We start from the raw sequence: 15,082 nt of genomic DNA, 5'->3' as shown, positions 1-15,082 counted from the left end.
TCACCCATGGATCTTTGTGTATCTTACTCTTTCAGGCTTAACTTTTTAAAAAAAAAAATTGTAGTAAAATAGACATAACATAAAAAATTTACCATATTAACCCTTTTTAAGGGTTCCATTCAGTGCCATTAAGTACATTCACATTGTTGTGTAAGCAACACTATTTCCAGAACTTTTTCATCATTACAAACAGAAACTATACCAATAATATTAAACAATAACCCTTAAAGTTTTTATATAATCAGACCCAAAGCACATTAGAGGAATGTATAAATACAGTCCCTTAGGAGAGAGAACAATATTAAAATGCTCATTGACAATTTATTAATAATAATATAGTGTTCCAATTCATGACTGTGATGCACATCTCCTTTTATGTAAATATTGTTTTCAGTGTTCCAGTCTGGCAAATGTTTTGTCATATGTATTAATCACTAGGTATTTTTTTATGGTATTATAAATGGTATTCATTTTTATTTCAAGTTCCCCTCGTTTATGGCTAGTACATGAAAATGCACTTGATTTTTGTATATTGACCTGCAGTCTTTCTCAACTAACTTATTCTAGGAATTTTTTTGAAGATTCTTAAGGATTTTCTACATAGACAATGATGTCATATATGAAGAATGACTCTTTTCCATCCGAGCTCCTTTCGTTTCTGTTTTGCTTTATTACATTGTCTAGAACCTTCAGTACAATGTTGAATAGAAGTGGTGAGAACAGACATTTTTGGCTTCTTCTTGAATTAACGGGTAAAACATTTAGTCTTTCAGTGAATGTTAGCTAAAGGTTTTACATAGATGCTCTTTATCAGATTAATAAGGTTAAAGAAGTTCTAGTTTGCTGATATTTTTTATCACGAGTGGGTGTTGAATTTTGTGAAAAGTTTTTTCTCCATTGTATGGTTTTTCTCTGTCTTTTTTTTTAACAAGGTGAATTATACTGATTGACTTTGAAGTATTAAACCAACTTAGTAGCTGTAGGATAAACCCCATTTGGTTAGTATATTTGTGTGTGTGTGTGTGTATGTTGCTTGATGCGTTTGCTAATACACTGTTAAAAATTCTTTTGTCTGTGGTTCATAAAGAATCTGGTCTGTAGTTTTTCTTGTAACATCTGTGTCTAGTTTTGGTATCAGGGTAGTGCTATCTTGTAAAATGAGTTGAGACAAATTCTCTCCTCTTATTTTCTGAAATAATTTGTGTAGAATCGATATTGTTTGTTCCTCAACTGTTAGAATTCACCAGGGAAGCCATCTGATCCTTGAGATTTTTTTGTGGGAAGGTGTTTAACTGGCAGTTCATGTTCCTTAATAAGACTTAGGGCTTAAAAAAAAAAAACAAAAACAAAACGAAACACGGCTATTCAGGTTATCAATATATTTTCTAAAGTGAGCCTTTGTAGTTTGTGTCTTTCAAGAAATTTTGTCCATTTTATCTCAGTTGTAAAATTTATCAGCATAAAATTGTTGAGAATACGATGTATTTTTATCCTTTTGATGTTTGTGCAATCTTTAGCAGTGCCCCTCCTATTAAGTTTCATATTTATAGTGAGTCTTTTACAGACAGTATATAGTTTAGTCTTACTTTATTCTCCAGTCTGACACTCTACCTTTTCATTAGTTTCAGTCCATTTTTATTTAATGTAATTATTGATAATTTTGGTTTAAATATACCACCATGCAATTTTTCTGTTCTTCCCAATTGTTTTTATTGTTTCTTTTTTTTCTCTTCTTGTTTTCTTTTAAATTGAGAAATTGTTTCATGATTCTATTTTTTCTCTATTATTTACTTATTACAAATACCTCTTTATTTTTTCAGTGGTTGCCCTAGGCCAAGGGTTGGCAAACTATTGCCTGAAGGCTAAATCAGGCATGCCTCCTGGTTTTATAAGTAAAGTTTTATTGAAACACAGTCAATTGCCAAAGTGTTTTGGATACCTTATGTTACTTTCTCTTCAAGTTCACTGCTCTTTCCTTACTGACTGTCTAATCTGCTTTTACTTACATCTATTATATTTTTCACACATGTTTTTACTAGAAAGCCTATTTGATCCTGTTTGTTATCTTCAGTTTCTCTCATCATGATCATCTTTTCCTCTGCATTCTTGAGCGTTTGTAGCATATTGATAATACTTGTTTTAACATTCTTATTTATTAAATCCATTACCTCTGTTATTTTGGGTTGGGTTTTATTTTCCCCCTCCTGAATGTGGAATCTATTTTTCTGCTTCTTTACATGCCTGGACATTTTTTGCTTGATTTTTAAATTGCTGGATGCTGTGTTTTGTTATATTCCTTTAAAGGGTTAGTTACTTCAAAGCATTTTGACCCTCTTGAGGCTTGCTTTAAAGCTTTTTTTAGTGTAGAGGAGCATTTGCTCTAGGACTAATTTAGTCCCATTACTAACGTCACCAACCCATAGCCCATGGGCCAGATCCAGCTTACTTTCTCTGTCTCTGTCTCTCTCTCCCCACCTCTCCCTCCGCGCCTCCCTCCTCCCCCTCTCTCCTACTCCTCCCTCTTCAGTATTTTGCCTGGCAGTTCTAGCTATTCTGGACTCTTCAAATTCTGATCTCTTTCTTAAAATTAGGGAGACTGCTGGGTTGATTGTGTTCCTTCTCCCTGTGCTGTGACCTGGAAACTTTGTGTCCCTTCTTGGAGGGATTACCATTCTGTGCTGTCAGTGCTAGAAACCATGCTTAATATATATTTTACAGTTTACTATTTGGGGGTTGTTTTTGGTAGGAGAGAACTTATTATAGTAATTTATTTCCATGGACATGGAAGTGAGAGAATATTGATCTGTCTGTTTTTTATTAGACAGTTAAGTTGGCTCAACCCAAACCTCGAACTTCAGACTTACTGATGGTGGAAGCTTGAATCCTTGCTTTTATGTTTAACCAGGATGCTTGGGTTCTGGCCCATGCATGCCTAATTGAGATATCAGCCAAAGGTGTGAACACAGTTTATTCAAAACCTTGGGCCTCCCCTCCTCTGACTGTCCTTTCTGTGAGATTTCCCTTCTTCATTTCTGGCTGCTGCTATTGCCCTAAACTCTGTGTTTTGGTTCTTCAAGCCAGTAAGAGTGTAGGTTTCCACTTGAATTTTATTTGCCACACACAGTGGCTATAATTGACACTTGAACATCAGTTTATGAACAACCGATAACAAACAATTGATTAACACATATTTTGTATGTATTTGTGTAATATACTGTATTCTTACAATAAAGTAACCTAGAGAAAAGAAAATTATTAAAATCATAAGGAAAACACATTTACAATACTGTACATATTAAAAAAAAATCTACGTTATCAGTGGACCCACACAGTTCAAACCCATGTTTTCAAGGGTCAACTGTACTTGGGCTCTGCCTTCAGAGTAAAAGTAGTATAAATTGACAATTCTCCCAGCACTCTTCTGTTTTTCCAAGTGTAAATTCTCCCCTCCCTTTCTGTCCATTTGGGTCACTTTACAGTGCCCTCAGATAGTTTTTTGTTGTTGTTATTGTTTGTTTTTTAAATATATTTTACCTGGAGTTTATAATTTTATCTGGAGTTAACAGTCAAATAAGAGCTATCCTGCCCTTCTCAAAACAAAACCATCAACACACTTATTTTTATTCAGCTTTATTGGGGTATAATTTACATGCAATGAAAAGCACCCATTTTAAGTGTAGAGTTCATGAACTCTGAAAAGTATATAGATCTATGTTATCACCACAATAATCAACAATATAAAATTTCCATTACTCCAGAAGGTTCCCTCATGCCCCCATACAACCATTTGTTCCACTGCCACCCCAAGCCTTCAGTAGTCATATATCTTCTTCTGTTCCTATTTTAGTTTTACCTCTTCTTGAATTTCATGTAAACGGAATAACAGAATATGTGCTTTTAGGGGGATTGGCCTATTTAACTCAATATGATTTTGCAATTGATTTATGTTGTTGTGTATGTGAGAATATTCCTCGTATCGCTGAGTAGTATTCCAGCATATGACATACCGCAATTTGTTTATTCACTCACTTTGGTAGTTTTTTTTGCCACTTTCTGACTACAACGAATGATGCTTCTATGAACATTTGCAGAGAAACTCTTTGTGTGGACTATATATTCATTTCCCTTGGGTAAATATCTAGTTGTGGAATCCTTGGGTTGTGTGAAAAATGTGTTTGTAAGAAACTACAAAGCTGTTATGCAAAATTGTTGTGCCATTTTACATTCCCATCAGTAAAGTACAAGATTTACAGTAGCTTCATATCCTCACCAGCACTTGGTATGGCCACTTTATAATTTCAGCCATCCTTGCAAATGTGCAATAGTACTTTATTATCATTTTAATTTTCTTTTCCCTGATATGAAAATGGTTGGCACATTTTATTTTGCTTATTTGTCATTTATATAATCTTCCGAGTTCAGACCTTTTGCCAACTTTTGATTGGATTTTTTTCTTATTGCATTGTAAGAGTTCTTTATATTTTCTGGAATGAGTCTTTTGTCAGATAAAAGGACTGTGAATAGCTTTTCCTAGTGTATGACTTGATTTTTAATTTTCTTAATGGTGTTTTTCAGAGCTGACATTTTTAATTTTGACAAAATCCACTATATTGGGTTTTTAATTTTTATCATCCATGCTATCTGTGTCCTGTCTCAGAAGTCTTTGCATACTCTACTGTTGTGCATATTTTATTCTTTATTTACCAAATAAGAATTGTGGCTCTAGGTTTTTCCTTTTAAGTGAATAATCCATTTCAACATAGTTCTTTTGCATGCTATACAGTTGGGTTAAAGTTTTGTGTTTTTTTTAATGGATATTCAGTTTTTCCAGGGTCATCTGTGAAAACATCTTTTCTCTACTGAGTGATCCTGGAACCTTTTGTTGACAATCATTTGACCATATGTATGTAAGAGTACTTCTGTAGTGCATTTTATTGATTGTATATTTATCCTCTCACCAGTGTTAACACTGTTATATTAAATCCTGAAATCAAGTTATGTGAACCTTCCATTTCTCCTTTTTTAAGCTTGTTTTAGATATGCTGTGTTTTACTTTTCCATGCGAATTTTAGAATCAACATATCGATCTCTGTAAAACAACCTTGTTGAATTGTTATTGTTTTTGAAGACTATAGATTGGTTGGAGATAATTGGTAAGTTGATAGCAGTAAGTCTTCTAACTCTTGGGCTTGGTGTATCTCCATATTAATTTAGGTTTTTTAAAATTTCCCCTCAGCTGCTTTTTCTGGTTTTCAGTACACAGGTCATACAGATATATTTTTTAATTTTATATTTTAATAATTTCATTTTCAGTTGTTTTTTGTTTGTATATAAAAACAGATTTTTTCTTGTATTTTGATATTAGTATCCTGTGACCTTGCTCAGTTCATTTATTGTTTCTAGTACTTTTTTTGTAGATTCCTTAGTTGTTTCTACATATCTGATCACATTATCTGTAAATACGGTTTGCCTTCTCCCTTTCCATCCAGTCTGTCTCATATTTCTTTATCATTCTTTAAGCATTGTGTATCGTGTTGAATAAAATTGGTGAGAAAATACAAGTAGATATTAAATTTTATCTAATTTTTTTCATTTGAAATGATCATATATGATTTTCCTACTTTATTCTCATATTATGGTGATTACATTATTGGTTTTCAGATGTTATAACAACCATGCATTCCAGGGATAAGCACCACTTGGTCAGAATGTGTTATGCATTTTATATATCATCTTACTCAATTTGCTAATGTTCTGTTAACGTTTTTGTTCAGTATTCATCAGGGATACTAGTCTGTAATGTGCTCTCAATGTCTTCTGGTTTTGGTAACAATGTAAAATTCACTTTGTAAAATTGAAAAGTATTCTATTTTTTAAAATGAGTTTGTCTAATAGTCTCATTAACTCTTAAATGTTTGATAGAATTTACTCTGAAGTCTTCTGAGCCTAGAAAAATTTTCGTGAAAACTTTTCAAATGGCAAAATCGGTATCTTTAATAGTTTAGGTTTTTCATAATTTTTTTTCTTTGGGTAACATGTTATTTAAGGGAAAACATGTTCTTTCATCTACATTATCTGGTTTAGTGCATTTAATTTGTTGATAATCTCCCATTGTTACCTATTTAGTATATGTAGGATCTGACAGTCGCCATATTGTTGTTTAATCCACTTAACTAGAAGTTCTTTAATTTTATTGGTACTTTCAAGAATTTGGCTTCAGGTTTCATTATTTAATTTGCAGCATTTGGGGCTTGTCTAGATACATTGTTTTCACTGATACCTAATTTAGTTCAGTATTGAAGTTTGATTATGTTCTGTCTTAGTGCATAGTCTATTTGCTCTTGGAAAAAATATGCATTGTGAAATTGAAAGTGGTGTTCTATAAATATCAAGCGAGTTAGGTGGTTGTCAGTATTCTTTAGATTATAAATCTTAACAGATTTTCCCCACCTTTGGTCTACTTTCGGGTACTGACAAACAACATCAACCATGACATAGGACGCTTTTTATCTCATTTTACTTTTGTTAATTTTTGCTTCATGTGTTTTGAAACTGTTATTTAAGTACATATACATTTGTAATTGTTTTACTTTTTTGATGTATTTTCTCTTTTATTATTATGAAATATTCCATTGTCTGTAGGAATAATACTCTTCAACTTGAAAGCTATTTTTTGCTTTTATTATAACCATATCAGGTTTCCCATATGTGGTGTTTATGTTTTTTCCGTCTTTTTTCCTTTAGGGTATTTGTGTCTATGGTATTTAAACATGTGTCTTGTAGACAGGACATATTTGAGTGTTGCTTTTTTATATATCCTAATAATCTTAGCCTTTTTTATTGGAGTGTTTAGTCCATTTGCATTTAATACATTAAAAGAATAGTTGAATTTAGGGCTGCCATTTTGCTATGTATTTCTGATTGCTTAACCTGTTGTGGGTTTTTAAAATCCATTTAACTGTATATTATAGGGCAATTTTAAGTTCACAGCAAAATTGAGTGGAAAGTACAGAGAGTTCCCATTTACCTCCTACCCTTGCACATGCATAGTCTTCCCTACTGTCAATATCTTGCACCAAAGTGGTGCATTTGTTACAATCAAGGAATGTACACTGACACATCATTATCACCCAGAGTTCATAGTTTACATTAGGGTTTGTTCTTGGTCTTGTGTACTCCGTGGATTTTGAGAAATGTATGTTGACATGTATTCACCGTTATAGTATTATACAGAATAGTTTCACCGCCCTAAATGTTGTGGCGCCTTCAAATCTAAGACCCATGGAGCCAACTGAGATTAATTATGAGCCTTTATTAGCCGGCCGGCGACTCACTCACCCCACTAGAGAGTCAGCACCGAGCCTCCGGAGGAGGCAGCTTATAAAGCCTGAAACTATGTCCTGGTTGGCCTTGATCAAGCAAGCAAGCAGATTACAAAAGCAAAAGTTAGCTGTTAGCATCTAGCACAAAGAAATATGGTTTCTGGTGGACAGCTATGTTATCTGTACTCCAGCGGCAATATTGTTTTATTTTTCTTCTTGGGAGCCTTGGACCTGTTTACTCCTAGGCAGCTGGCACCTGGAGATACCACTCTCTGCCCTGTCCTTGGGGCCGACTCACTAAGGAATTGATACTAATAACCATAACAACATATTTTCCAAAGTAGTAACAGCCGGAGTAAAGAGGGGAGATATGAACAAGGAAGATGTTATTGAAATGCATTTTTTTACACTGTTACACTAAACATCTGTTCTCTGCCGAATCATCCCTTCCTCTCCTCTAATATTGGCAACTTCTGATCTTTTTACTGTCTCCATAATTTTGCCTCTTCTACAGTGTCATATAGTTGGAATCATAAAGTATCTAGCATTTTCATATTGGCCTCTTAGACTTAGTGATGTGCATTTAAAGTTCCTCCTAACATGTTTTTGTATATCTCTTCCAAATCCTGTTGTATTTTATGTCAAATACATTTTAATATTTTCATTTCTCTATTGACATTTTAGTTATCTATTTGTATTATTTTGTGATTGTTTTAGGGATTGCAACATGCTTCTTTAACTTAGAAATAATACTGAGTTACTTAAGGTAAATTACATTACTCTTGCAACATTTAAGTCTTATTTACTGACGTCACCTGTTGTAGCCACGAGTCCCCAAAAGACACACGGACCACCAGAAATCAGTGAGTTATAGGAAACACACTCTTTATTCAGCCAGCTGGGTCTGCCAGGGGTACCCAGACCCCGAATTAAGCAGTCCCGAAATGTAGAGGTACAGAGTTTTTAAGCCCTAAATCCCATTCTTCATTCTGTCTGAACACAAAAGTCTATTTTTCTTCTATTTACTGTCAACCCACAGGTCGGTTGTGCAAGTGGGGGTACAGAAGCAGAAAGCTTATTGTTAGAATGTTATGTTCCCATGAGCAATAGCCAAGCAGTAATTTCCAGCCAGCACAACCATGTTTTTGTTTGTTTTTGTTTGTTTGTTTTTCCATGTATGAGATATTTGTTTGTAGTAACTAGTTTTAGAATGCTTACTTTAAACCAATGGCCTACAACCCACAGGCCAAATCCAAACTGCTGCCTAATTTTGTACAAATTGTACATTAGGGGTGGTTTTCGTAGTTTAAATGTGTGAAAATATGCAAAAGCAGAATATTTCTGACCTGTGGAAATTTTATGAAATTCAAATTTTAGTTTCCATACATGAAGTTTTATTGAAACACAACTTTGCTCATTCATTCTGAATATATATTGTTATGGTTGATTTCATGCTAAAACAGCAGAAAATGTCTACCAATGCATGCTTGAAACAGTCATGTCTATTAAAGAAGGCAGGAACTCGATATTGTTGGATTAATTTAGACCATAGCCCCTCCATGTACTCAGAAGACATGGCTGCCTAGTCAGCAGCCATAAGGAAGGCAGTAAACAAAGAGCTTTCTTTCAGCAGTGTTTGCTCCCAGAGATTTTTTCTGTTGTTCCTTTGGACGTTATCTGCTCCTGTAAACCAGCAGCACATCTCACTCCAATTTGCCTGAGAAGGCGGCTACTTCCATAATGAGATAACCCCTCCCCCCCCCCCCACCGTGTGTATAAAAACTCTGCTCGCTCTTGGTCAGGTGCTGTTTACTTGCAGCTTCAATCAACTGCCATCGGAGCTCCCCTGCCTTGTGAGTAATAAACGGCATGTCTCACCCCTTTGGTACATGTCTCACCCCTTTGGTACATGTTGGGATTTTTTGCAGAATATCCAAAGCCCAGGTGCAAGTTCCAGCCTGGAGCTCTTGTGTTACAGATATTTTCTTATATATTTACAGACACAGTCTTTTATATAAACCTGTTCTCATCCTTTTTATTTCTCCCTAAAGAGCTTAGTTATCATTGGGTGACATTTTTACTTTTAACCTGAAGAACTCTCTTTACCATTTTTGATGGTTCAGTACTGCTAGTGATGAATTCTTTCATATTTTATCTGAAAATCACTTTATGTTAACTTCCTTTTAAATAGATAAATTCTCTGAATAATTATTTTTTGGTTAATATCATCTTAGACTTTTAGCAGTTTGGTTAGAATTTTCTGAGGTGTGGGGTATTTTTTCTTTTTTATCATTTTGAGGTTTATTAAATCTGGCATGTAAGTTAAAGTTTTTAATAACTTTGAATATGTTAGGTCATTATTGCCTCAAAATTTTTTCAGACCTTTTTTTTCTTTTTGCAGCACCAATTACATTTGTATTTGATTACGTTGAAATTGACGCACAGATCTCTGTGTTTCCATTCGTTTTTTCTTATTTTTTATCCTTCCTATTCAGATTGCTTTATTTCTACAGGTCTATTTACAAGGTTGCTGATTCTTCCTTTTTCTGTTTCCAGTCTGCTATTGAGACTATATTGTGAATGTTTTACATCAGTTATTGTACTTTTCACCCCTAGAATTTTCATTTGGTGCTTTTTTTATTGTTTAAATTCTGGTATTCCATGCCAGGTTTTCTATTAGTTTTTTTTTTAATTAAAATTATTGAGGGACATCAATTAATAAAATCGAATAAGTTTCAAGTGTGCAGTTCAACAATATCTCATATTTATTACACTTTGTGTTTACCACCCAAAGTTAGATTTCCTTCCATCACCAAATATTTGACCCCTTTGACCCATATTTACCTCCCCCTCTCCCCTTTCCCTCTTGTAACTACTAATCCACTGTCCGTGCCCATGAGTATCTGTTTGTCATGTTTGTTGTTTTCAGTTTTATTTCTCACATATGAGTAAAATCAGTGGTTTTCAACTTTTTCTATCTGTTTATTTCGTTTAGCATGATTATCTCAAGATCCATCCATGTTGTTGCAAATGTATTTCATCTTTTCATATGGTTGAGTAATATTCCATTGTATATATATACACCACATCTTTATCCAATCTTCTATCATAGGCTACTTCAATTGCTTCCATTACCTGGACACTGAATAATGCTGCTGTGACCAACACGGTGCATATATCTTTGCAGATAAATGTTTTCAGGTTTTTTAGGTAAATACTCAAAGAGGGATTGCTGGATCATATGGTAGATCAATTCTTAGTTTTTTGAGGAACCTACATACTGTTTTCCATGCTGGATGTACAAATGTACATTCTTACCAGCAGTGTATGAGGGTTCCATTTTGCCCACAACCTCTCCAACACTTGTTATTACTTGTCCTGTTGATGGTATCCATTCTGACAGGTGTGAGGTGGTATCTCATTGTGGTTTTGGTTTGCATTTCCCTAATAGTGAACTTGAACATCTTTTCATATGTCTGTTGGCCATTTGTATGTCTTCTTGAGAGAAGTGTCTGTTCTGGTCTTCTGCCCATTTTTTGATTGGATTGTTTGGTTTTGTTGAGTTGTATGAGTTCTTTATATATTTTGGATATGAGGCCCTAATCAGAGGTGTTGTTTGCAAATATCTTATCCCATTCAGTTGGTTGTCTTTTGCCTTGTTGATGATTTCTTTTGCCGAGCAGAAGCTTTTTAGTTTGATGTAGTCCCATTCATTTATTTTAGCTTTTACTTCTCTTGCTTTTGAGGTCAAATTCATAAAATCTTCTTTAAGTCCAAGGTCCTTGAGTTTTGTTTCTATGTTTTCTTCTATGCATTTTATTGTTTCAGGTCTTATATTTAGGTCCTTAATCCATTTGGAGTTAATTTTGATGTATGGCGATACACAGCAGTCTAGTTTCATTTCTTTGCAGGTAGCTTTCCAGTTTTCCCAGCACCATTTATTGAAGAGGCTTTCCTTACTACATTGTATGTTTTTGGCTCCTTTATCAATAATTATTTGTGAAGGTTTACTTCTGGACTCACAGTTCTCTTTCACTGTTCTGTATGTCTTTTTTTCTGCCAATAGCATGCTGCTTTGATTATTGTTACTTTATAGTATACTTTGAAGTCAAGCAGAATGATACCTCCAGCCTCATTCTTTTTTCTCAGGATTGCTTTGTCCATGATGATTTTTTGTTCTGTTTCTTTAAAAATAAAAATAGCATTGGAATATTAATGGGAATTGCATTAAACCTGTATAATGCTTTAGGTAATAAGGTCATTTTAACTGTATTGATTCTTCCAATATAAGAACCCAGATCTTTCCATTTCTTTGTGTCTTCTTTAATTTCTTTTAATAACATATTATAGTTTTCAGTGTATAGGTCCTTCACATTCTTCCTTAGGTTTATTCCTAGGTATTTTATTCTTTTTGTTGCAATTGCAAAAGGAATTGTTTTTCTCATTCCTTTTTCTGAAAATTCATTGTTAGAGTATAGGAACGCTGTGGATTTTTGAATATTGATTTTGTATCCTGAAACTTTACTGTGATAATTATTTCTAATAGTTTCTTAGTGAAGTCTTAAGAGTTTTCTTTTTTTATTTTTTTTTTTAGGAGGGGGGTTCTATATAGAGAATGACATCATCTGCAAAAAGCAACAGTTTGACTTCATTACCAATTCGGATGCCTATTATTTCTTTCTCTTGCCTGATTGCTCTAACTAGGACTTCCAATATGATATGGAATAGCAGAGATGATTGCAGAGACCATTGTCTTGTTCCTGATCTTAAAGGGAAGGTTTTAGTTTTTCACCATTAAGTATGATGTTACCTGATGGTTTGTCATATATGTCCTTTATTATGTTGAGGTACTTTTCTTCTCTACCCATTTTATTAAGTCTTTTAATCAAAAATGGATAATGTATCTTGCCACATGCTTTTTCTGCATTTATTGATATGATCACATGATTTTTTTTCTTTCTTTATATGGTGTATCGATTTGCATATGTTGAATCATCCCTATGTTACAAGATTGACACCTACTTGATCATGGTGTATAATTTTTGTTAACGCATTGTTGTATTTAATTTAGTAGTAGTTTATTTAGGATGTTTGCTTCTTTGTTCATGAGAGATATTGGTCTATAGTTTTCTTTTTTTCTTGTTTTATTTTTTTGTTATCTCTACTAGGTTTTGGTATCAGAATAACATTGACCTCATAAAATGAGTTGGGAAGTATTGCCTCTTTTTAAAATTTTTTGGAAAAGTTTAAGAAAAATAGGTATTAAATCTTCCTTGAATGTTCGGGAAAATTCACTTTTGAAGGTATCTGGTTCTGGACTTTTACTTTTGGGAAGGTTTTTGGTGATTGTTTCAATTTCTATACCGTTGATCAGTCTCCATTTTCCAGTTCTTCATGATTCAGTCTAGGAAGGTTGTATGTTTCTAAGAACTTGTCCATTATTTCCAGATTATTAAATTTGGTGTCATATAATTTTTCATAGTATTCTTGAATAATCCTTTGTATTTCGGTGGTATCTGTCATAACTCTTCCTCTTTCATTTCTGATTTTATTTATTTGTTTCTCTTTTTCTTTAGTCAGTCTGGCCAGGTAGTTTGTCAATTTTATTAATCTCAAAAAACTAGCTCTTTGTTGCATTAATTTTTCTATTGTCTTTTTGTTCTCCATTTCATTTAAATCTGCTCTAATTTTGATCAGTCCCTTACTTCTGCTGACTTTGGGCTTCATTTATTCTTCCTTTTCTAGTTTTATAGATGTAGTGTTCAGTCGTTTATTTGGAATTATTCTTGTTTCTTGAGATAGGCCTGTAATTATATGAACTTTCCTCTTATTATTGCTTTTGCTGTGTCCCAAAAGTTTGGATATGTTGTAGTTAGTTTCATTTTTGTTTGTTTCTATGTATCCTTTGATCTCTCCTTTTATTTTTTCTATGACCCAGTTATTCTTCAGTAGCATGTTGTTTAATCTCCATGTATTTGTAGTTTTTCCTACTTTCTTTTTACAGTTGATCTCCAGGTTCAAAGCATGATCAGAGAATAGGCTTGGTAATATTTCATTCTTTTTAAATTTGTTGAGCATAGCTTTGTTTTCCAACATATGGTCCATCCTTGAGAAGGTTCCATGTGCTTCAGAGAAGACTACATAACCTGCTGTTTTGGGATGAAAGGCTCTGTAAATGTTGATAACGTCCAGTTAGTCTCATGTGTCATTTAAGAATGATATTTCCTTACTGATTTTCTGGTTGGATCATCTATCCATAGCTGACGATGGGGTAAACTTATCAATTTATACTCCCAATTATGTCCCCTACTATAATGTGTTTTTGTCAGTTTCTCCCTTTAGTTCTGTTAGTAGTTGCTTTATGTATTTTGATGCTCCCTAATTGAGAGCATAAATTGATAAGTTTAGCTCTTCTTGATGTATGGTTCCCTTTATAATTATGAAGGGTCATTTTCTCTCATTACCTTTTTTATCTTGAAGTCTATTTTGTCAGATATAAGTACAGCTACGTTTGCTTTTCTCTGGGTACCATTTTATTGGAGTATCATTTTCGACCCTGTCACTTTGAGTCTCTGTCCTTATAGCTAAGAAATGTCTTTTGAAGGCAGCATATTGTTGGGTTTTGTTTTTTGCTTCTTTAAACCTTTTTATTGGTGGGTTCATTCCATTTACATTTGGGGTGATTATTTAAATATGAGGTTTTTCTATAGCCATTTTATCTTTTGTTTTCTGGTCGCTCAGTGTCTCCATTGTTTCTTTTTAAGTTTATTGGGGTAACATTGGTTAATATAATTTCAGGTATACATCATCATTTGACATCTTTATATTCTATTGTGTGTTTACAACCCAAAGTTCAGTTTCCTTCAGCTACCATATATTTTAGCTCCTTTACCCACTTCACCCTCCCACTACCCCCCTATATTTGATCGCCTTTACTCTGTCTACCTCTCTCCTCATCCCCTACCCCCTACCCTCTGGTAACCACTAGTCCATTGTCCATGTCCCTAATCTCTGTTTGTCCTGTTCATTTGTTGATTTTTGGTTTAAATCCCACATATAAGTGATATCATGTGATTTTCTACTTTTTCAGTCTGGCTTATTTTGCTTAGCATGATTATCTCGAGGTCCATCCATGTTGTCACAAATGGCTGTATTTCATCCCTTCTTATGGCTGAGTAGTATCCCATTGTATATGTGTAGAACAGCTTCTTTAGCCAGTCATCTATCGTAGGACACTTCAGTTATTTCCATGTCCTGGCCACTGGGAATAATGCTGCTATGAACATCGGTGTGCAATTATCTTTTGGATATGGGTTTTCAAGTCTTTGGGGTAAATCCCCAGTAGAGGGATTGCTGGATCATATGGTAGATCAATTCTTAGTTTTTTGAGGAACCTCCATACTGTTTTCCATAGTGGCTATACCAATTTACAGTCTTACCAGCAGTGTATGAGGGTTACTTTTCTCCACATTCTCTCCATCATTTTTTATTACTTGTCCTGTTGATTATACCTAATCTGATAGGTGTGAGATGGTATCTCATTGTGGTTTTGACTTGCATTTCCCTAACAGCTAGTGATGTTGAGCATCTTTTCAAATATTTGTTGGTAATTTGTCTTCTAGGGAGAAGAATCTGTTCAGATCCTCTGCCCATTTTTTGATTGGATTGTTTTATTGTTGTTATTGAATTGAATGCATTTTTTGTATATTTTGGATATTAGGCCCTTATCAGAGGTGTTGCTTGCAAATATATTTTCCCGT

The 15,082-nt window shown here is 33.9% G+C and overlaps 1 protein-coding gene across 10 annotated transcripts in view; it reads left to right on the top strand.

Annotated features, from left to right (window-relative positions):
* ZNF567 (zinc finger protein 567) overlaps nucleotides 1-15,082 on the top strand; it is a 72,405-nt gene that overhangs the window by 42,775 nt on the left and 14,548 nt on the right. Inside the window, exon 3 of one of the 10 annotated variants that reach the window (XM_036232144.1) lies at nucleotides 9,125-9,175. The exons of the other annotated variants lie outside the window; for them this stretch is intronic. The gene's annotated coding sequence lies outside the window, so the exon portion shown is untranslated. The remainder of the gene's footprint in view (nucleotides 1-9,124; nucleotides 9,176-15,082) is intronic. 10 annotated transcript variants of the gene reach the window in all.

The sequence above is a fragment of the Rousettus aegyptiacus genome, unplaced genomic scaffold, assembly GCF_014176215.1.
Source record: "Rousettus aegyptiacus isolate mRouAeg1 unplaced genomic scaffold, mRouAeg1.p scaffold_m13_p_14, whole genome shotgun sequence".
NCBI classification, from domain to species: Eukaryota; Metazoa; Chordata; class Mammalia; order Chiroptera; family Pteropodidae; genus Rousettus; species Rousettus aegyptiacus.
This window is presented reverse-complemented; position numbering and strand designations above follow the sequence as displayed.